This window comes from Tenrec ecaudatus, chromosome 7 (assembly GCF_050624435.1).
Source record: "Tenrec ecaudatus isolate mTenEca1 chromosome 7, mTenEca1.hap1, whole genome shotgun sequence".
Lineage (NCBI taxonomy): Eukaryota > Metazoa > Chordata > Mammalia > Afrosoricida > Tenrecidae > Tenrec > Tenrec ecaudatus.
This window is the reverse complement of record NC_134536.1, coordinates 92,323,740-92,348,027: the sequence shown is the minus strand read 5'-3', so window position 1 is coordinate 92,348,027 and position 24,288 is coordinate 92,323,740. Positions and strand designations below refer to the sequence as shown.

At 42.4% G+C, this 24,288-nt stretch overlaps 1 protein-coding gene across 1 annotated transcript in view; it reads right to left on the bottom strand.

Annotated features, from left to right (window-relative positions):
• Window positions 1-40: 40 nt before the first annotated feature.
• The window catches only part of IBTK (inhibitor of Bruton tyrosine kinase), a 459,255-nt gene continuing 435,007 nt past the window's right edge, over window positions 41-24,288 (bottom strand). Inside the window, exon 33 of the transcript XR_012785385.1 lies at window positions 41-58. The gene's annotated coding sequence lies outside the window, so the exon portion shown is untranslated. The remainder of the gene's footprint in view (window positions 59-24,288) is intronic.

Below are 24,288 nucleotides of genomic sequence, written 5' to 3'. Positions count from 1 at the left end.
AAGTAGTGTCTTGGAAGAGTTAGATATTTGAGAAAGCTTCCATCTCTAACTCCTAGAACTTAAAAAAAAGAAAAGAACAAATTATTACCCCAAATTTCATGGTATCATGCATTTGGACAAAGTATCAGGATGGCTCCATCCATAAAGAAGGACATCCTGAGGATAAAGGGCCAGACTGAAAAAGGAAACTCTCAGCAAGATGCACTGACACAATGGCTGCAACAATGGACTCAAACAGGATGACAATTGTGAGAACAGGTCAGGACAGACGAGCCGTGTTTCATGGTGTTTTCCTTGCACCAGATGAGTCTCAACCAATGTGACAACAATTAACAACAATTTTACCCGGTTTAGGATACAAATTATATTCAAATTCTTTTTTAAAGCTTTTCAAATCTCCCTTTCGACAGATTTCCACACATCTTTGTTGTTGTTTTGTTTCGCACACATCGTTTCAATTGAGATGTTTCATCTCTGTGTGTGACAAAGCTCTCTTTCAGGGCACAGAGATGTTGCAATCTCCTTGGGAGGCCAAAGAATGGGTAGACATGAAAGATATAGCTCTTTAGAATCACAGCATGTCGAGACTTCTGTCCAAATACATCAGCTAACTCACAATGAAGTAATGAGTAGAACTTTTGTGGAAAAATATATGGTAGAGAAAACAGCAGAGACTTTTTACATTCTTTGAAAATTGGACATTACATAGGATCCAGGAATTCTCTAGCCACAGGCTGTTGACATGTGGTCTGTGTATTTTCTTGATGTGATCTTGTACTCAGGTGTATATAGGTTTAGACATAAAATAAAATTTAAAGATTAACATCCACGTTTGCTGCAGGGCCGGAAGAAATTGACAGGGTCTTTCCATGTTTGAAGGAACCCGAGCTTTCTCTATCAGTTTGGGGCAATGAATTAGCCGTAAATAAAACCAGAGTGGCCTCTGTCTAGAAACATACACCATGTTTACAAACATTACGCTTTCAATGAGTACCCACTCCTACTGAAAAATATCAATGCTATTTAATCAGGGAAAAAGCCTCCAAGGAACTGAAAACATTGATATAGCTTTGGAAATACTTAAACAACAGCCTTTAGCATTTTCTTTAGGAGACTGATTTTGTTCTGGAGCCCCACACCCCTCAAAAACAAACAAAAATGCTTCAGTAACTAATTTTGTTTTAATAAAACTATAGAGAAAGACTACTTTTATTTCTCCAATGCTTACTCTGCATTAGACACTATTGGAAGTAATTTTCATGTAACATTTCATATAATACTCGAAACAATCCGGTGCCTTGGTCAGCAAATCTTTTGCCCCTGTGACAAATCCATAAATCTCAGTAGTTAACAACACAACTTGATTTGTGATCTGCATATATTCCAAAGCAGGTCGATTAAATTTCCAGGGTAGTTATCCTCAGTTTCTAGGTCTTTACAACTGGGACAGCTAATGACTGAACAAGTCGCTCAGATTCTTTGTACTGGAGGTGACACACTTCACCTTTTACGAACACGCTGGGCAGCATTACTCCCATACTCAGAATTGACTCTAAAAGAGCTGGGAGTTGCGAAGCATTACATGCATAGTTGTGAGTAGCAATACCCTTCCCATTTTCGGTGAAGTAGACATTCTGAAGCATAGATGTGATAACTAGACATACCCGTATCTGCAGCTCCTGAGTGAGGGAGACGTAGATCTGGAATTCGACTACGGTGTGACCACATGTCTTTGTTTTGCTCATGGTGGTAAGGGTACCTTCTCTCGTATGTCTTTTGATAAACTTTCTTGATGCCAAACTAACATAGGCTCTACAAAATCTTGAGTGTGGGTATAACATTTTTAATGAATTAATTTGTGTTCATTTCTTAATTTGAATGCATTAAAATAGTCATACACATAAAGCCTTTACATATCAAACACAGAGCTCATAGTGTTCAATAATTATATATTTGTTAATTGTTTCAAATAAATTTATTTTCACTATTTCATTAATACTGTCCATTCTATTGAGTTACATGGTTTTACATTTAAATCATCTGGTAGGAAGTGGAGAGATAAAATATTATAAGTAGATGATCAAGGGTAAGGTAATGTAAAGAAGAGGTATAGCTGTAACCCAGGTGGGGATGGAGCATGGTGGTGCGGCAGGAGGAAAGTCAAGGGAAATAGAGGAAAGAGCTAGGAGGCAAAGAGCATTTATAGAGGTCTAGACAAAGACACGCACATGCAAATATATATATGAGGATGGGGAAATAGATCTATGTGCCTACATTTATAGGTTTAGTATTAAGGTGGCAGAAGGACCTTGGGCCTCTACTCAAGCACTCCCTCAATGAATGAATATTTTCTTCTATTAAATTGGCATTCTATGATGCTCACCCTCCTGACACAACTGCTGAAGCCAAAGCGGGTGAACAAGTAAATGTGGAGAAGAAAGCTGATGGTACCCGGCTATCAAAAGAGATAGTGTCTGGGGTCTTAAAGGCTTGAAGGTGAACAAGCGGCCATCTAGCTCAGAAGCAACAAAGCCCACAGGAAAGAAGCACACCAGCCTGTGTGATCACGAGGTGTCAAAAGGATCAGGTATAAGGCATCATCAAAAAAAAAAAATCTTACCATAGTGAATGAAGGGGGAAGTGCAGAGTGGAGACCCAAAGCCTATATGTCGGCCACTGGAGATTCCCTCACAGAGGGGTCTAGAGGAGGAGATGAGTCAATCAGGGTAGGAAATGGAGAGATAAAATATTATAAGTAGATGATCAACGTAGCACCGACGAAGAATACAGCTTTCCTCCAGTTCCTAAATGCTTCCTCCACCCCCCCACCACAACCCCCCACCCCACTACCATGTTCTGAATTCTACCTTGCAAGCCTGGATAGTGCAGAGGTTGTACAGTGGCGCAGATAGGAGCTGGAGGCACAGGGAATCCAGGGTGGATGATACCTTCAGGACCAGGGGTGTGAGGGGCGATGCTGGGAGGGTAGAGGGTGAGTGGGTTGGAAAGGGGGAATCGATTACATGGATCTACATGTGACCTCCTCCCTGGGGGACGGACAACAGAAAAGGGGGTGAAGGGAGACGCCAGATAGGGCAAGATATGACAAAATAATAATTTATAAATTATCAAGGGCTCATGATGGAGGAGGGAGCGGGGAGGGGGGAGAAAAGAGGACCTGATGCAAAGGGCTTAAGTGGAGAGCAAATGCTTTGAAAATGATTAGGGCAAAGAATGTACAGATGTGCTTTATGCAATTGATGTATTATGTATGGATTGTGATAAGAGTTGTATGAGTCCCTAGTAAAATGTTAAAATATTTAAAAATAAAAGAAATATTATAAGTAAAGAAGGATTTATTAACTTTAAAGTTTATAAGGTTGTCTGGTGCTTTTTATCTCAAGTAAAGTAAAAAGCATTTAAAAATTATTGAAGATGGACACATACTGTAACGTATTACAAAAGGAAACACTATCACCAGTGAAGTTAGCCTGATTTCATGCAATTTGGCTATAAAGTGGTTTTTAAACACATTATTTCCCGTTTCCCAAACTTTTAATTTTGTATGAGTCCTTGTCCTGTTTCTTCCTTTGTCTTAATGTTCATCTTTTATTTTCAATTCTTTCATCTACCAATTTTGTTTTTTTCCCTATTTTTTCAATTCTCTTCTTTCTTTAATCTTTTAAAGTCCAAACGTAGTATGAACAGAGTGCATTTTCTTAATTACTGTTCTCTATGTTACTTCTAGATTCTAATATCATTGCAATGGCTACACAGGACTCACAAACTCATGATTATTGAGGACATTAATGCACTGTAATTCTGGTGAGAAAGGCTCAGAGTTGAACTAAGTTCTGTCAGCTCTTCTACTAAATGCCCACAGTGGGGCATTCCACACTGCTGTAAACCTCAAGCGTCAACCTGAAGATAGTCAGCTCAATTTCAGGGGGTCGGCAAACCAGCTCTCTGAATTAAGTTCCCGGAGGCACCCACTTCAGTAAGCTTCAGCCCAAAGGCATTCAACTCCACTTCCAAGGGCCAACAAGTCCAACGTCCCAAAGGAAGTACCCAGGGCCACCCCATTCTGCAAGCCAGTCTCTTGCATAGAAACACCCAATGGCACACCACCATGCTCCATGGGCTGGGAGGTCATCCCTGCTTCCAGCTCTGGCTCCTGGGTCTGCTGCTCCTCTGAGGCTGTAACTGTCATCTGGAGGTTGCTTGTTCAAGGATCTCAGGTCCAGAGGACACACTCCATTCCTGACGCTTGCCAGCAATGAGATTCCTCCTGCTCCTGATTCAGAGAGGGCTCATTGATCTACAGACAGGGTGACCCCATAGGCCATCCTATTCCCAATTACTCACCGGTGAATCCCATCAGTATCTTCACCACCTTCGGACCAGAGCCATGCAGGGAAAAGTCTTTTGGTTGGTCGACGAGTCACATTAAAGAATCCCTCCCTGGCATAGAGTTTCATTTTCTTCCTCCGCTTCTTTCTTTCCTTGCCTTGTCCAGATGTCTTCAGTGTGGAACCTGAGCTGTAGTTCTTTGTACTGTCACGTCATCTAACAGTCCTCTTGGAACTAACACGGAGTGCTGGAATACTCACAGACATTAGGGCAGTAGCCTCCACTTGTTTTATTATATCAGTGACAATCTATGCTGAGTATATGGTTCTCTAGCTTCCATGATAAGGGCATTTTTTTCTATTTTTTTCCTGTCCTCCAAAAGAGGTTACATTTTACACTATCATCCATTTTTAATTATGTGATATGTATGCTAATTAACAAATGTTCTTTATTGCTTTGTGAAATATACCTTTCTATAATTCATTTTCCCCACTCCCTTATCAGTTTGTCATGTTGCGATGGCTTGCTTATTGCTGTGATCCTGGAAGCTTTGCCCCTGGTAGTGCAGACACTAGCAGGGTGATCCACAGGGAGTTGGTTTCAACAACACTCACAGACGAAGGAGAAGGAATGGGCAAGGTACTTCTGCGGAAGAAGTCCCTGAGCCTGATCCATAGCAGGGGAATATTATCTGATATACTGGCAGGAGATGAGGTTCTTGGATTCGAAAACAAACTCCTAGATATAAAGCAGACTCCAACTCAATTTAACCCTAAGTAGGGTTTCTGAGGTTCTGTAAATCTTACTGAAGCAAACAGCCTCCTCTTTCTCCCACTAGGCAGCTGATGGCCTTAAATTGCCAACCTTGGCAATCACCCAGCACTGGGTCAGTCCAATTCCTAAAGCTCTCAGAAGATGACTAGGGAGCAGCTGCTGCCTTGATGTGGAGTCAATCTTAATGATATGCGTGAATAAAAACTTCCAGGACCTTTATTTATTAAGGGGACATGACTCCAAAGAAAAAGAAATACCTGAAAACACCCATTAGTAATCAGAATGTAGGATGCATGAAGTATGCATCTAAGAATACTGGAAGTTACCCAAAGTAAAATGGAACAGCTAAAGAGTGATATACTAGGGATTCGTGAACTATCTTGGACTGCAATCAACCATTTCGAGCCATACAGTTATATCATTTATTATGCTGGAAATAACAAATTCAAGAGGAATGATACTGCATTCCCTGATTAAAAGAACATTTCAAGCTCTCTCTTCAAGTACAAGTCTGTTTATATAATCTATATAATATATTGCTATTATAGATAATAAATGGAAATGAAGCTAATGCAAACATTAATCAAATTTACACACCAGTCACTAAAGCTAGCGATGAAATAATTGAAGAATTCTATCAACTTCTACACGTTGCAACCGATCCAACATGCAACCCAAAGGCATTGATAATTACTAGTGATTGGAAGGCAAAAGTCCAAAATAAAGGGGAAAGAATGGTAGCTGGAAAATATGGCCTCGGTGACAGCAAAATGCTGGAGATCATAGGCGACAACTTCTCAAGACAAAGAATGCCTTCATTACAAATTCATTCTTCTAACAACATAGGCAGCAACTTCCCCCTTGACTATAGCAGATGGATTGTACAATAATCAACTTTCCCTCACTGTGGGAGAGACACTGTAAGACCTCAATGGCATCAGTCACAACAAGGCTTGGTGTCAACTATGAAGCAGACCATCATTTGCTCTTATGCAAGTTTAGTGTGAAGGTGAAGAAAATGAAAGCAGGCCCGTGAGAGCCAAAGTACAACCGTGCGCCCTTCTGATGGCTATCCATTGGACTGTGATCCGCATGATTGGCAGCTAGAAATCCCCAGCAGCTCCACGGGAGAAAGGCTGGACTGTCTAATCCTGTAAACAGTACCATCTCAGAAACCCACAGGGGGTCGCTATGAGTCAGCATTAACTTGAAGGTAGTGAGTGAGTATATCCCAACAGAATACAAAGGCCATCTCAAGAACAGATTTGATGCATTGAACACTAATGATTGAAGTCCCGGGAGTTGTGGGATGACATCCAGAGTATCATAAACGAAGAAAGCATAAGATAGGGAAGAAAGAAAAGACCAAATTGGATATTAGAGGAAACTCTTAAACAGTCTTGAAAATAAAGTAGCTAAAGAAAATGAAAGAAATGATTAATAAAATTGCTGAACAGAAAATCTCAAAGGGAAGCTGAAGAAGCCAAAATGATGTAATGAAATGTACAGAGATCTGGAATTAGAAAGCAAAATAGGATGAACATGCTCAGAATTTCTCAATCTGAAAGAAATAAAGCAATTACAACATGAATTGGCAATATTGAAGCATTCTATGTGCAAAATATTAAATGAATTAGGAAGCATAAAAAGTAAGATAAAAGGAATGCACCAAGTCATTGAAAAAAATTTCAATGTTCAACAATTTTAAGTAGGCTATAATAAAGAATTGATGGCATTGAAGGAAGAATTCCAAGCTGCAATGAAAAGAAGGCTCCAGGAATTGGTGGAATTCCAGTTAAAATGTTTCAACAGGCTGAAGCAGGACGGACACATTCAGAAGTCTGCACCAAGAAATGTGGAAGGTATCAACGTGACCAACTGACTGAAAGAAATCCATATTTGTGCTCATTTCAAGAGAGGTGGCCCAGTGGAGTCTGGAAATTGCCCGACAATATCACTAATATTACATGCAAGTAAAGTTTTGCTAAGAAAACATTAAACTATTACAATCATCAAGGAACCCAGAAAGCCATGTCAAATTCAGAAGAGGACTTGAAGCAAGGTGTGTTAGTCTGGGTAGACTAGATAAGCAAATCCATGGACACACATATGTATATAAGAAAGAGATTTATATACAAGAGAAATTGAGCATTGAGAAAACATCCCAGCCAAGGCTGTGAGTCTGATATTAGCCCATATGTCTGACACCAATCTATAAAGTCCTCTTCAGACTCACAAAACACACGCAATGAAGCCAAAGGCAGAACAATCACAAGCCAGTGGGTAGGAAGTCTTTGGATCCAGTGGCGTTGTAAACATCTCAGTGCTGGCAGGGGTCTCTCTTTGGCTTCTCCGGCTCCCAAGGTATGGTTGCATCCATGTGGCTTGTTTTCTGCAATGTCTCCCAGGAAGTGGCAGAGAGAGAGCAGTGTCTTCCGCCTCCAAGGGGGAAGTACCAGATTTCCCAGAATTCTCAGGAAAAGGCCATGCCCACACAGAAGTCTCATGGGCTATCTCCAGATTGACAGCCTAGACTCCACGCCTACACTCTTAATTCTTCAATTGACACCAGATCAGGTGAATGCCACACAAGGAATAATATTGCTGATGATAAATGGACAGGTGGGAAGCAGTGCCTACCAGAAAGAGGTTTATCTGTGTGTGACTGAGTAGCAAACACACTTACCTGTATGGATCAAACCGAACTCTGAATAACATTGGGAAGAGTGGGAATACCCAACCTCTTCATTGTGCGCAGGTTACACCTGAACATGGATGAATAACAAGGAAAAACTGCAGAGTTTTAAATCAAGAAAGGTGTGTGTCAGGATTTACTTCCACCCTACTTATTCATTCTGAAAGCTGAGCAAATAATCTGAGAAACTGGAATGCAGGAAGAAGAACACAGCATTAGGATTAAAGGAAGGCATATCAACCAACTGCAATATGCAGATAGCACAACCTTGTTTGCTGAAAGTAAGGAGAACTTGAAGCACTTGCTGATGGAGATCAAAGACTGCATTCCAATTCACTTAAAAAAGTTCTCACACCTGGACCCATAGGAAATATGATAAATGGAGAAAAATTTAAATTGTCAAGGATTTCATTTTATTTGGATCCAAAATCAATTTTCATGGAAGCAGAAGTCAAGAAATTAAATAATATATTACATTGATCAAATCTAAAATGTTAAAGGGCATGTGTGGCACTTTGAGGTCTAAGAGACACCAACGTGGAGCCATGGTATCTTCCATTGTCTTAGATGCACTTGAGGCTGAACAATGGACAAGGACGACTAGAGTACTCCTGAGGCTGGCAAAGAACAGGGAAAGGACCAGGGCCTTCCAGAAGAACAAACACATCTGACTTGGAAGAAGCACAGCCAGAATGGACCTTAGAAGTGCAGATGATCAGACTTCATCTCGCCTACTTTGGACAAGTTATGGATCCTCACAAATAATTACTCTGGACCGTCGCTTCATCAAATGATGACGATGATAGCAGAGAATTTTGTCTGGTATATTCACTGATGTCTCCCAAGACCGGTGATGCCTCACAGAAGGGGCTCAAAAACATTAGTTGAGTGTGCAGAAGGCTATGGATGCCAGTGGAATCCCAAAGCACATTTTCCGGATCTACACTGGGAATAAGCCTGCCATGAGTTCCCTCTAACCATAATTAAGGGACAGAAATAACCTGATTGTCAGACAGAGTATGGGAAAGATGACTATAGTAGATTAAAATGATCAATTGGACTTAAGCAGTTAAAACCTTGCCACCTGATCTCTCTTTGAACTTGATGTGATTTTTGGACTTAATGTGATTTTTAATATTTTCTGGGATTTTTTTCGCATTGGGGTTTATCTATATTGTAATTTGTCACCATGGGTAGCCTTCTTGAATCTTTGTTATGCGTATTTCTGTTATTTTTGGTATATGAAACCCAGGATAAATGACCCTGTAGAAACAACAACTACAATAAGGCCTTCTGAGGGGATGGTAGGAGATGTGGTGGGCTAACTAGTAGCTGAGATCAAGGAGTTCAAGAAGGAAGCCAAAGCTTTGGAACTGATCTTGGTAGCAATGGTAAAATACTGCTTGATGTGATGGAACTGTGGGAAGGCGTGATGTCTGGATTAACTCCTAATAAAATTGTTTGAAAATAAGTAAAGAAAGTGTGAACAATAAAAAATATTAGTCAAGTGAATGGGTTTAATAATAATAATAGAAAGAATATATCTATGCTAAGAGGTTAATTTACTGGAAAACAATGCCAAAAGAAGAAGAAAATGTACTTTTACTTTAATTCTGAAAGATGATTTAGGGACATGACCTAGTAATGAAGACTTAGCATAGAACCTGGGTCCTGAGCAAAAAAAAAAAATTTAAAACAACAGTAAACAAAGTATTAAAATACATTCCAAGAGTCCAAATGTATTAGCATACCCTCCCTAATCTGTTAAATCAAATCATGGTTTGCATATATGTTATCTGAAGGTCATAGAATGAGTCGAACTAACTCCCTCTGCTACCACACACAAGTACAACTGAACAGATGGCTGAACTTCAATACGATCTAAATACGGGAAATGAAACTTTTCAAAAAAATCTATATCTCTTTAATTCATTCCATTTACATAGCACTCAACATTTCTGGTACATCATTTGATAGTTGGAACTACTCTATATTTAGGCAAGTCAGCGGTGCCTTATAGATGAGTAATAGGTATTCAGGGAGGTTACAGAATTTGTTCCAGACGAACTGATTAGAGGAGAGCTAGGACTAGAATTCAGTGCCAAACTCAAACCAGCATTCTTCCCAGCGCCCCCCACCGAGAACTCTAAAGCCACAGTTGAGTCACATTTAAGGACATGACTCTGCCCGTTAGTACACCAGCTTTCAGTTTAGTGGCAGCAACCCCACTTGGCCTCAGAGTTTCAGCCCAGTGACCCAGTGCCGACTCTCAGATGGCACTGTGGAAATTTGGGTATGAATCCTGAGGCAAATGCTGCCCTTTCCCAGAACAGTAGGCCCTGGCACTCCTTAGTGCGCATTTTGTTCAGGGAAACTAATTGCTCTGAGGTCAAGACAGAGCCTCTTAGGCCTCGGCTTCTCCAGTGCTCTTTCAAAGCACTGGCTTCTAGGTAAGGCCATTGGCGGATACCAAGCAATTCACCTTTTAGAAGGAACACCTTGGAAAATTGCCAGTACCTGGTCCAACATTACTTTACATGAAACACTTTTTAGAAACATGAAGCAAAAATAAATTCCTTTTATCCTTTTATTATATATCCCACAAAACTGACCTGGTGCGATTTTATAAAGAAAGGAGCGTTTCACTGAGGCCTGGCTTTTCAGAATTGACTTTTGTCACCGATGAGACTTCGGTCAAAATTTTTGGTCTTCCAGAGATTCCACTTTCTTGCATATTTTTTAAAAGTCTCTTTCAAGTCTATGATGTCATCATCTGGGCAATTTAAATCCTAAGACTTGATTCAGATTTAGTTTAAAGGATTGAACACTGGACATACCTGGGGCACAGACTAAGTTACAGGAACACTGGATCCGGGTAATACCTGTCAAAACTGAGGGTTAGAGAAATTTGTCTGGAAGTATGAGCTACCGTATCTTTTCTTTTTCCACTCTGAGGTTTCTTGGGCTCTCATTCATTTCCCCAAGGAAGCTTAATTTAGAATTGGCCCAGTTCAGAGGCTTTAGAATTGGTTAGGAGAGTCCTAAGTACACTTAAATGCCACCTTCTATTTCCTGGGCATGAGTGCCTGGGCTGGCAGAGCCCCACAGCCAAGCAGGGCAGCCACGGTTGTGGTAGGAACTGCAGAGGGGGTGCTGTTTCAGGCCCTGAAATTAGTGCCTCGAGAGCTGCACATTCCAGTAGTCTCTGATCAGATGGTTCAGAACGGGAAATAACAGGAGTGAGAAGTTCATGAAAGAGAAGCCTACAATCCCGAGGGAAAATTGCACCAGAGTGCAGGACTGCACACTGATTTCAGCAGAAAGAATTTCCTCTCCATTCCTCCCTTAACTCTCCCTGCAGATTGTCTTCTTCTGATGATTGACCTATCGTATTACAACCTGTGGGACCCGTGTCTAAACCAACACTGATTCCATCCCCACGCCACTCAACTGTCTTTCTTCAATAGTCCCCTGTCGCCCCCCTCACCCTTCCCTCTTCCTTTCTTGTTCCTTGTCATCTTCCTTTCTCTGTGATTATAAATCTTTAAAGATAGCTCATGCTCTAATAATTCTCCCCTTCCTTTTGAAACATGCTGGACAAGGAATACAGGCACAGCGAAGTATGCCAACTGAATCTTTAGGTTTCTCGGAGAGCTAATAGCATGCCGCTCAGTCCCTGTGGATGCTCCATGAACTACTGTAATAATAATCATTTTAGAACAGGTAGATCCCTTACAAAACACGTGAGACTTCCCTGCCACGCCCGATCGCATACAGTCTCTCATCTGCGACTGTTCAGGTGCTCTGTATGCGTGCCACCTTCACAGGCTGTCCTGTGCCAGGGAATCCCTTCTGCATCACGGTGACCCGAGCGGGGACAGAGCAGAACTGCACCGGTGCTTGCAAAGCAGTCATTTTTATTGAGATAGAATTAAAAAAATAATAATATGTAGAAACTGTCATTTTGAAAACTCTGTGGAGTGTTGTACTCTGTGTATAGAATCACTATGAGTCAGAATCAACTAGCAGACATGAGTCAACTAGTCAGTACCCACCATTTCTGCTAAAAGTATGAGCAGAGTTCAACAAGTTTGTGGGAAAATTCCATTTGCCTTTCATTTCATTTTTCCAAACTTTCTGAAGCCTCTTGTAGTTTTTTTTTAAGGTAAAATAAATTTGTCTCTCGATTGGCATTTACAACGGCCATGAAAGCAACTGACTCTAGAAAGTATCAGCTCGTGATTCTTGACAGCGAAGGAGGGAAGTGATAGGAATTGGGGGAACACTGGTGGTCTGATTACTCAGCCACTTAACTGACAAATAAGGGGAAGATCTCGGCTATCTACATCAGGATAACGAGCTTGAGGAGATTAACGAGCGTCAATGTTTGAGAAGGGGAACATGGGTTAACTGACATTTTAACTATTTGGAGAGGGTTAGCACTAAGCAAAAGGAGTGACAAGTAGTAGGACAGAAGATACAGCCATTCCTACCAAACTTCAAAATGCACCTGTACAATAAGTAAAGCCGGACAATCAAAGAGTTATTTAAGTGGAAAAGGAAAGCTAGTCAAATATTTCCTACTCCATGGTGATATGTCTTAGACGCCAACCATATTATATGTTTTACTTCTTCAAACCAGCGGGGGCAGTTCGCAGTGAGCACGAGTCGGCATGCACACTGGTCCACCGTGTTCAAGATGCTTTCCCCTCTCCGAGTGTGCCGAAGTGCCACAGGTACAGCCAACGGCCTCTGTGAAACCTCCCTGAAAAGCAGAGTGGGAAACTTTTTTCACATTGCCTTGTCTTCTTCCCTCTTATTTCACACTACCTCAGAACCGGAGCTCAACCGGGGCAGAAACCATTTATGACTCACACTTTTGTGTCTAACCTAAGTCTGACCCATAGTAGGTGGTCAGCTGATACGAAAGAATGAGCTGCAAAGTAGCTGAAACCAAGTTGAAGATACCAGGGTTTGTTAGGTTTCTCAGGCGGGAAATACCTCGGTTCTTGGCTTCACAAGCGAAAGAATTCACTCCGAAGTCTGGTTTGGGATCCAAGTGGGTTTTTATTAAGGATAGAACTTTCAGGTTTGACAGTCACGTGGCAGCCTGAGGCCAGAGACTGCAGCACGGCCAAGGGCAAAGCCCAGGAGCAGCTGGAGAGAGTGGTGGTCTCCAGGTTGCGGCCTTCAGGGCCTTTGGCTGGGAGGCGTGGTCAATGATACTGGTTGACCCCATTGGCTGAATTAAGCCCACCTGGCCTAGTTCGGGCCCACCCTGGTGTTCCACCTCCCTGGCTGGGAGCCTGAATTGGTGCCTATATTTATTGGCTTCCAAATTCCTGGGGAGGGGATAGGGGGCTTAGTATCTAGAGGAACAAACACTGTCTCTAGCTACCCAACAGATTCTGTTTCTTCACAAAATTCACCCAACGTTCAGAAAGGAGAGAAAGCCCTGGAGAAAACCATTTGTTTCTTCGCAATGTACTTGCTGGTCCCGAAGAGGGGGCTCGAGACCCCTCGTGGGCTGTTGGGCAAGCAGGGCTGCGTTACCACCAGGTGGCTCAAAAGTACCAGTCACTCCACAGGAGAAAGATGAGATTGTCTGCCCCCTAGAGAGTTAGGAGCCGACTAGACAGCAGTGGGTTGGGGTGCCCGGGTCGGGTAACTAAGCTGCAGCGAGTGCGCCGTTAGCTTCTGCAGACCACAGGGACAGGCGATTGAGCGCTCCACTTACTAACTGGAGAAGTGGCCCTTGGAATTCACCCTGAGACGGACTGGGAGCCGAGCCCGGCCATTTGCTTCACAAACAGCCCTGGGTAACGCTGTGGAGCATTTGTGTCGTGTGCGTATGGGGTCGCCATGAGTCGGAATGGACTCAACAAGAAATGCGGCCTAAAGAAGAGAGCCTAAAAGGCTGTTTTTGAAAGTGGGCCTTTCTCCTCCCTTAAACAGTGCCAGTGCATCACAGGGCAGTTGGACCCTGTCCTAGAGGCTTGCTACGAATCGCCACCAACTCAATCGCAGTGAGTTTGGTTTGCGTGAGTTCTATTCAGCAAAAAAAAAAAAAAAAAAAAAGGGCGGGGGGGGGGGGTTGAGAGAATTTTCGGTAATTGTTTGCTTAGAAAAATAAGTATAAACAAACAATTCCCGATCATGATCATGCTTCACTAATAAGAAAGAAAGGGGGAAAGCGCACACTGTCTGAAGTCTCAGATAAAAGACACTCCCCACGAGTGACTCCTGGGCTCGTTCAAACCGAATTTCCAAAGTCCTGGAAGGGAAACAAGCTATAACCGTGAAGTGGGACAGTGATGAGTACCTCACATACATAAAAGAATTTTAATCTCTAGTTTTGTCTTTTTAAAGAAAGCTTGCGAATGCTTCCACCCTGCATAATGAATGTAATAATATGAAGAGCCGCCACTTCTTTTAACGTCCCCAAGTGGATGAGGTGAGGAGATGTCTGAGGGGGCTGGGTAGCTCCCTGTGACCTCAGCATGAGGGAACAGATCCCTCTAATCTGTGCGACTTCGCCGACTTGGGACTTGAGTGTGAAGAAAAACCTAGGATCGTTTGACAAGAAACTTAGACTTCTTCCCAGCCAGCAGGCAACACAAAACCTCACCATTTGGGGAGGACCGCTGAGGCCAACTCAACTCGTGTCTCTGAACATGCAAGGCGTGCCCTGTGCGTGTTTGCGGAGGACACCAACATGCTCATTTTCAAGGCAGAAGAACTCTTTAGCACTGCATTCCCATGTCACAAAAAGATGGGAGCAGCCAACATGCCTCTTTAAGGAGAAACGATGGACACACTGGTGAGTACATTGGAGCACTGGGCATCTTTAAAAACAACGGCGAGCCTGTCAAATGCCACATAACAGGGACAAATTTGGAAGACATCATGCTCTGCAAAGTTAGTCAACGGCATAAAGACGAATCATGTATGAAAGTACTATTAGAACAGAAAAAACAGAGAGTGATGGTTTTCATATCAAAAGACACAGACTTTGAAGGCTATGTGGAGGCTGAGAGGAGAGGGAAAGGGAAGAAGGGGGAGGGAAAATACTGTCTTGTAACCAATGGTCCATTAAAAGAGGGACCAGTGGTGAGAGTGGCGATGCCGGGAGGGTGGAGAGAGGGTGGGAACCAATTACAAGGGTCTACATATAGCCTCCCCCTGGGGGATGGACAGCATAAAGATGGGTGAAGGGAGACATCGGACAGTGCAAGACATGAAAAAATAATAATTGATCAATTGTCTAGGGTTCATGGGGGAGGGGGAGTGGGGATGGAGGGGAAGATGAGGAGCTGATGCCAGGGGCTTAAGTGGAGAGGGGGTGTTTTGAGAATGATGAGGGTAATGATTGTACAAATGTGCTTTACACAATTGATGTATGTATGGATTGTGATAAGAATTGTATGAGCCCCCAATAAAATGATTTTTTTTAAAAGAAAAAGAGGGAAACAAGTTCAACAGGAAAGCTTGCCTACAAAGGGTTCTAATACAAAGCAAACTATGAAGGGCGCCACCAGAGGGACAGAGCCCCCTCCCCCCCCAGTCAGGTTCCCACCCCTAAAAAGTTCTAAGTGCTGATATAAAAACACAAAAAGACATCAAAGGAATGCAAAGCCAGGCACATCTTGCCTGAGGCAAGAGGTGTGAGAATCAGAGGTCTCCTGTGTGAGCTGTGTTCTTTGCTGTCCTCAGACTCAGTCACTCCTGGGAGAACCAGAGCTGAATGTGAGCAGGAGGAGCACTCTAGGCCTTAAGAGCCAGAAATCCCGGCTGGTCTGGGTAGAGCCTGTTGCAGAGACTGACGGTTGATGAGCAGACCCAAGAGAGAGCGGGCTTGGGCAGGAATGGCATTTGCCAGTTGGGTTGTGCTCCGTGCACTTGCAAGGCTGTAAGAGAAAGCAGACAAAAGGGCATTGACGTTCCCCTGGCACCTTCTGAATGAGAGAAAGTTGTGTAAGGGGCCAGCAGGCGGGCAGAATGAATGGCATCATTTAGAGCCAGAAGTCAAGCAGAGGGATGGAGCAGGAACGTTTGCATTTCTGCGTTCCATCCACACAGTGCTTATAGATGTGGGACCTTAATCAACAAGAATCTGGAAGAAGGAAGTAGCACACTGAGAAACGTGGAGTATAATTGTAAGTGACTGACAGAAAGAGAAGGGGAGGAAATTGAGAGGGCTCACTCATTCTGGAAGTTGAAGTCAAATATTTAAGCTTGCAGCCCACCTGGAAAACTAACTGTCCCTGAGTTTCTTGCATAAATTCTTCATTTTAGCATTTTAAAGTAGACAGGATTAAGTCAGTGCCTGCAGCAAAGAGCAGGTTTTCTTTGTTTCTTTGTTTGCTATTTAATGGAAGGAACAGATAAGGTCCAAACTTCAGGCATTGTCGAAATTCTGGGTTATTAATGAACCAAGAGGCTGAAAGGCAAGAAACTCATTAGTGGTTCTCTGGAGAAATCTGAGGCCCAGTGATGCTCGAAGGAAATGGAAACGCTGCCAGTTAACAGCAGGAACATCTAAATCATCACACTGAGGAGAAGTGGAAAAACAAGACAGCGTTTACCCTCCACAGAAAAATAGTAGTGAAAGAAAGCCTTCATTGAGTATACACAGGGAATGTCTAAGTCAAGCTGCTAAATAAGCAGCTGCTGTTGATGAAGGAAAGAAGATAAACAGGCTTTCACAACAGTCAAAAGGGCAGAGAGCAACGGCCTGGAGGCAGAGAGCCCTTTCCATTCTAGATCACTAACTCAACAAACCCCAGGGTTCCGCTGACTCAGACACCAGCATCTGACTGCCCATTGTAATGTCACACAGCCTGGGTCATATCTACCACTCAGGTCATATTTGTTAAGCACCTACGTGTGTGGTGCTATTCTGGCCACTGTGGCGGGCATAGAAGCATTCCTCCTTTCGAAGCATTTCCCATGCCTTTGGAGAAGCAGGATCAAGCGTAACCAACAGTGCAGAATGGATGATAAATCTTTAAGAAATTGAAAAGAGGGCAACATTGCCGCGGTGTGAGGTGTGAGACTGTTCAGAGGTGAAGGAACGTCAAGCTCTGGATATGAGTTTAGAAAGCAAGGGGGTCAAAAGGATATTGGAAATGAGAAACGGTGGCTTGTTCACAGCATTATCGTGACTAATAGTCTCTCGGGGGGATTCAGTATTTTAATTCTAACTCGGTCATGTGTTTTTGGCAGGTCATTTAATCTCTTTGCACTATTAACTCGTGTATAAAATATGCACTCAGCATAAGCTGTAGCAAGAGTTAAATGCAATTATTAGTCGTTCTTCTTAATCCTTTTTTTCTAATCCTAACACGTCCTTAGAACCCTTCTTAACAGAACAGGCACCGGCCAGATCACCTAGGTGATAAGAATAGTTAACAGGATAAAAAATATTGTTTCTATAGGTGAAGCAATTTTTCACTATTATTAAAGAATAGAGTTTTAAAGACAGACAATAACCACTGTTTAGTTTTTAAGTTTGTAATTTTACTACTTTCCTAAACCTAAATTATTTCTTGGCTTGTGGATTAGTTTCCCTGAGCAACCATAGCCAAATACCACAAAAGAGGGTCTTAAAAATTATTAAAAAAAGAAAAATATATTTCTTTTTGTTTGAGGAAACAAAAAGTCTGAAATCAAGGTATTGTCAGGGCCATGCTTTCTCCGGGGTTGCTTGAGGAAGGACCTTTTCCTGCCTGTGCTTATTTCTGGTGTTCTCACATATTTCTGAGTCTGTGGAAGCATAACTCAAGTCTGAGTCTATGTTTACATCTGTGTGTCTCTTCTCTTCTTATAAGGACACCAGTTGTGGTAGTTACGTAATCTGGTGTCAACTTGTGAAGGGGTGGAGTCTAGCCTGTCAATCGGGTCCAAGCTTGATGACCTCATTTAGAGGCACCACAGAGATAAACAGCTCCCTGGAGGCCAGATATATTCACTTCCTTCGAGACGTTACTGACCACCAGCCTGCTGGAGTCATGCTGGTACAGCCAGAGCCCTGGAGCTGGAGGAGCCCCATGGAGACCCACGGCCAGCACTGAGATGCTTCTACTGTCACTGGATCCACATGACGAGCCACCCACTGACCTGTGATCTTCCTGTACTTGGTGTCATTTTGCGTGTGTTTCGTGAGTCTGAAGAGGAATTTATATATTTGTATTGGACATATGGGCTGACATTAGATATAGACTGGGCTGGGATGTGTTCTCAACATTCAATTGCTCTTGTATATAAAGCTCTTTCATATACACATATGTGTGTTTATGAATTTCTCTAGTCTACCCAGACTAACACACCAGTCTTTAAAAAAAAAATTAGGGCCCACTTTATCAACCCCATGTGAACTAATTACATCTAGAAAGACCCCATTTCCAGATAAGGTCACATTCTGAGGTCCCAGGCATACCTACCGGACATTTCTGTGATGTTTTTCAGTATGTTTCCATAGTGTCTGCTTTAAAATATGACATATTTTTTCACTTTGGGGTCTAACAAGCTGCTGTCTGGTTTCACATCATTCTTTGCCATGAGGTCATTGACTTGCAATGCATGTCGGGAAAGTGGGCTTCCCCTACTTTCACCTTTCAGGTGAGAAAATTAGAGGCACCTCCTATTGCTTTAGACCAGTGGTTCGCAACCTTCCTGATACTGTGACCCTTTAATACAGTTCCTCATGTTGTGGTGACCCCCCCAAACCATAACATTATTTTCATTGTTACTTCATAACTGCAATGTTGCTACTGTTATGAATCGAACAACCCTGTGAAAGGGTCATTGGACACCTCCCCCAAAGGGGTCGTGACCCACAGGTGGAGAACCACTGCATTAGACTGTTTTAGAAGGTCCTCTCCAGCATTACTTGTTTTTGTTTTTTCATGTAAGTCTCTGTGTAGCGCCAGTGGCTAAGCGCTAGACTACCACCCCAAAAGTTGGCAGTTCTAATCCACACAGGAGCATCTGGGAAGACAGGCTTGGCATTTTGTTTCTGAAAAGTTATAGCCGAAAGCTCTGTGAAGCTTAGTCTCAAAAGACATGAAGCTGCCACGTTAAGAATTGACACTGATGTGATCACAAGGAACATTTTTTCATTTTATAGGCAGTGTGAATTTAGGAGCCACTGATTGCCCAATGTGGAGACACACCTTAGAGGGGAGTTAGTACCCTCTGCACTGTTCACGGAGACGTCACGGAAGGCACACGTGCGCACACATGCAGCACGGTGCGATCGGTCCGAGCAGGGCAACGAGCAAAGCAGACGCATCCTCGTCAGCATGCAACAAAGAACGCGTGGACTTCCCCGAGGATGGTCATCCGGTGCTTGTCCAGCTTAGACAGGACAAAGGCACGCGAGGGAGGCAGCTTCAGACGGGTCAGGGACAAATGGTGTGCAAAGGTAAGGAAATTTTCCCCGCAAACGTTCTGAAGGTCCCTCCCATCTGTGTCCATCCAGGGCTGCGGTGCTCTGAGCGTCAAGGCACAAGAACCAGGGGACAGACGGCGCTGTCACTGCAAGGACCGAGACTAAACAGGCCTGCTGCCTGCTCCCGAGGGAGGGCGTGTGGGCACCCAGGTATGGACGCAGGGATGAAGGGCGCTGAGGGCGGGGTGGGGGCGGGGCAGGTCCTCCCAGACACTGTAATGCGAAGATGATGTGTTGCGTCCAGTGCCGTAACCCAGAGAACCTCCGGGGCTGGCTGATGAAACGCTGACGGAAGTGCTGGGCTGCAGACCCTTATTAACCTCCTTTGATTAGCTAAAGTATCAATAATCAAAATCATACATAAATTTAATTGCTGGTGTCTTGTAGTTATTTTTGTGGAATAGCCACAAATCTAAGATCTAGTATTTAACAAACGACTCAGGCGACCTACTCAGACTAAACACATAGTGTGTTTTCCAGGCTGTAATTTTATAAAAAAAAAAAAAATGTCTTGAGAGAGAGAGAACAAGCTAGTATACTATTGATTTAAAAAATCACTTTAGGAAAAGTGCTCTTTTAAAAAAAAACTAAACTCAAAGAAAACATAGACAATGTAATCCAGTTTGCTGGCTGCTTCTGATCCGCTCCGTGGTGCCATGTTATTACCTTCATTTCACTGGCGTCCCCCACACCGATCGTCTTCCTTCCTTCAGTATATTGTGGGCGCAAATAAACTGCTGTTGTGGTGGCTCTTGGTTCCTCCACACGTTTGCCTTAAGTGGGTTACAATACTATTGATCTTCCAGGTACTAGAAATTATGTATCTAAAATCATAACAATGTCATTATATATAGTCACAGAAAGATTTTTTTTCATGGAAAAACACAACCATTTCTAAACAAAAGAAATTTAACTAGAAGAGTAGCATCATTTTACACTCACACTCTGCTCCTAGACCTTGGCTGGGTTCTCATATGTGTACCTATATCCAGTCTATTGAAATATGAAAAAAAACCTTTGTATCACACAGATAGGTAAATAGAAATAGGCAAAGCGTCCAGTATCCTTTTCACATACCATGAGCTATCATCCTTGAAACGGCACCAAGTTTGGCAGTAGTGGCTTGTTAAAGGATAGAGGCGATGCGGAATCTGACACCGTGTGGGAGAATTTTTACTACTCAATAGCATGAACCTCCATCCATCTGGCTAGCATTTCGAAAGATATGTCTCCCATCTGTGACTTTATAGGATCATCTATTGGCCATTTACACTTTCCATATCCAAAAAATCATGTGCTAATATCAGCACCAATCTCATCGAAAACCACTCAAGGATAAAGAAACTTTTTAGTTCATTCTGGTCGATGCACATTTCCAAAATTCTGACTTTTATTACTTGAATTTAATCACTGGTGGCAGCAAATATTGTCAGTTATTTCTGTGGAGACAGAGAGAGAGAGCTCACTTTATTCATTTCTGAGAAACTGTGTCCAAGCCTACATCGGCTAAGCTGTGGCATTCTGTAGTTTGATGAAAGTGGTCTTGCCAGGGACTCCAGGACAGATCAAGACCAATCATGAGAGTGGTGATACCAGGAGGGGAAAGGGAAGGTATAGGGAGAAAGTGATCACCGATCACAATGATCTACATATAACCCCTCCCTGGGGGACGGACAGCGGAAAAGTGGGTGAAGGGAGACATCGGTCAATGTAAGACATGAAAAAATAATAACAGTGTATAAATTATCAAGGGGGAGGGAGGGAGAGAGTGGGAAAGGGAGGGAAAATGAGGAGTTAATATCAAGGGCACAAGTAGAAGGAAAATGTTTTGAAAATGATGATGGCAAAAATGTACAAATGTGCTTGACACAATGGATGGATGGATGTATTGTGATAAGAGCTGAATGAGCCCCCAGTAAAATGATTTTAAAAAAGAAATTGGTGTTGCATGAAAAAAATTTTAAATGATTATTTCAGCTCATAACCCTAATACTTGCACAAATATTTTTCCTTGAGTTTAATCACCACACTTTAGTATGCAACAATGTGATTTTTATGTACTTTACACATACTATTTTTAAAGTTCTATCCTCAAGGGTCAAGGTTTAATAAATTTAAATTTTTGAACTGTTTCAACATGGGCATTTTAATTGAAGCACTTTTTGTGATTTACTTTGTTTTTTAAGAAAAAAAATACTGTGAAGATGTGTTGGTGTAGAATATGATGTCCACTAACAGCGTGGACACCCTACTTTGATTTGTTTTTTTTAACTTTCTCCCCCAGCACTTGGAGTAACCGTTGACAGTTCCGATCAGTTTTCCACCCCACATTTTATCTGGAGGCGTTGGCCTTCATTCCTCAACATAACAGGGTGCTTTCCACCTGCCCCCTTGCTTCCCCACTTTCATTCATCCTTTCCTACCCCTTTCTGTGTTCTGAGCTTTGTTTGGGGCAAATAGCCACAAATTTGACCTTTGGGGTTTCTCCTGGTTGATTGTCCTGAAGAGTACCTTCTGCCTGGTGTTATTTTTCACTTGATAGGGCTGGGAAAGTTAACTCCCTGTGGTGCGTTTCCTTCCAGGCCTGAAGGTTGTCTGCAGGCCATAGTCGCGGAATTATACCAATAAATATCAGACCAGTGAAGCTGGTATTTTTGTTTTGTTTTAAATTCTGCTCCAGATCTTCTTCTGCTCCTACTCTGTTCAAGTTCTGCTTTCCTGACACTGACCACCTCGAGCAGTAGGAGTAGCTGCCGACCTGTAGCTCTGGTCTCAGCCCATCACTGCCTACGTCTGTGCAAAGCCAGCAGCAGTTTTCCCCACCATTCCATTTGCCTCACCCATGCAAATATCAATACAAAGAAAACCGCCAATAATAGATCCATATGTATGAACAGAGTTTTGAAATTGGTACCCCTGTGAGTGTTTCGGGTCCATCAAGCAGCAGAGAACACAGTTTGAAAAAAAAAGGTTCCAATAAAATTGCAAATCAAAGTTTAAAAGGGGGGTATTTAAATATTTAAATGAGCATCAATCATTATGTTTTTCATATGTGCTTTATAACAAAGCCAATGAAAATGTCAATATACTGAAATGCTTTGTTCTGAAATAAAAATCAGACCCTCTTCTCTTGTTCCCACATTTTGCCCATAATTTAATTACTTAGATTTCTCCATGTCTCTGCTTTGGCAACTCCGTTTTGGAAATGCTAATAATATCTGTTTCACAGGGTTATTTGGCAATGCGAACATGTCAAGACAGAAGATCACCTAGTACAGTGTTTGGCAAAAAAAAAATAGGTGCACAGTAAATATCGCTCACTGTAATGGTGATCCTCCACTAGCCCAGGGTTCTCTCACTGTCCAAAATGCTATCTTCCCTTATAAACATTGCAGATGTTTCTTTTCTTTCTGTCTGTCTATCTGTCTTTTTTCATTCTGTCTTGCCTTGTTTCCTCAAACCAACCTCCTTACTTAAGGACATATCTGAAGCATAAATGTCAAGGTATACATAATAATTTTCTGTGATACTTCTATAACTACTTTTGACAGATTCTTCCTAAGAGATTTTTTGAAAATAAACTCAATACTGGCAAGGTCAAATTTGAAACGAAATGACTAAAGCCTATACAAGGAACATCTGTGATGTGATACCTGTAAGTCAAGGGCTAGGGTAGCCCTCAACGACAGACAGCGCAATAGGATGGATGAAACTGGGACAATGAGAAGGCCTGGTGTGAGTTTGGGAGTTTCATTGTATAGTTTACGATCGTGATGGCTGAATCATATAAAATATGACTCTTGACGTGCTTTGACATTTTCTTTTATTAGAAAATATTTTTGGATAGCTAAAGAATGGCACTATTAGCAAAAATATTTAATTTTGCAGATATTACTTTGGGTGTCGGCTGGCACGGGATGAGAAATACTGCTCAGGATGCATTCCTAAGGCTTTGAATGTGATTGAAGGTTCAAATACTTCACAGAAATGCTGAACTCCCTCTGGCATGAATTTTGAGAAATACCTCTGCCGGTGTTTACACAGTTTTAGGAGGGCCCCATGGTTTATGACCAGATTAGCCCATTTTCCTCCCAGAGCAAGGCCCCAAACTCACATGTGGGCAGGTTTCCCCAAGAGCAGTAATAAGTGAAGCCGGTGCTCTCAGAGCCTCTGCAGTCAGGAATAATCAGACTGATAAATGCAGTCTGTGACAAAGATGCTGGGTTTCAGATGGGATGCTTTCCTCTGCCAAGTAATAGAGACTAAGACTTGAGTTCTTCTAGCTAATGGTCAAAAAACAAATGCCCTCTACCCTACACCCCTGAAAACCAACAAACCATCTGAGTGGGTTTTAGGCTTTTCAAAAGCGGAAAAGAAAAAAGTGGACGGGGATCAAAGAATATAGGGGGAAATGTGACTAAATCTCCTCTATTTCTCCACTGTATGCTTCAGGGAAGCCAGATGGCAGGAGGGGGGAGGGGAGAGTTACATGTTGGGCTGCTACCTGCAAAGCTAACAGTTGGAAACCAGCAGCTGCTCTAAAGAAGAAAGATGAGGCTTTCTACTCCCATAAGGATGTACACTCTTAGAAATGCACAGGGGCACTTCTACCCTGCCCTGTAGGGTTTCCATGAGTCAGTATAGACTCTCTCACAGCGAATTTGGTTTTGAGTTCATACATGTTTCTCAGCTTCCATTGATCTTGGAATGGGATGAATGGGGCTACTGAATAGACTCCTGAGAACTAGGTGGTTGCATCGATGTGCCCTAAGAATGATCACATATGAGAGTGGATGCTGGTGTTTTATCAAACCAGCTGACAGATACTGTGACAATAGTGAAGAGTTGTGCATACTCACTGTCAGTGGCTGGATAATCGATGATAAAAACACATTTGTCTAAACACAGCTAATGGCCTATACATGTATAATTTCCTTTTCTGAAAAGGTTTTTAAATTCTGGAGCATTGGATAAACTAACACTACCAATGTGTAGTAGTTCCGTGTTGGACTGCTAA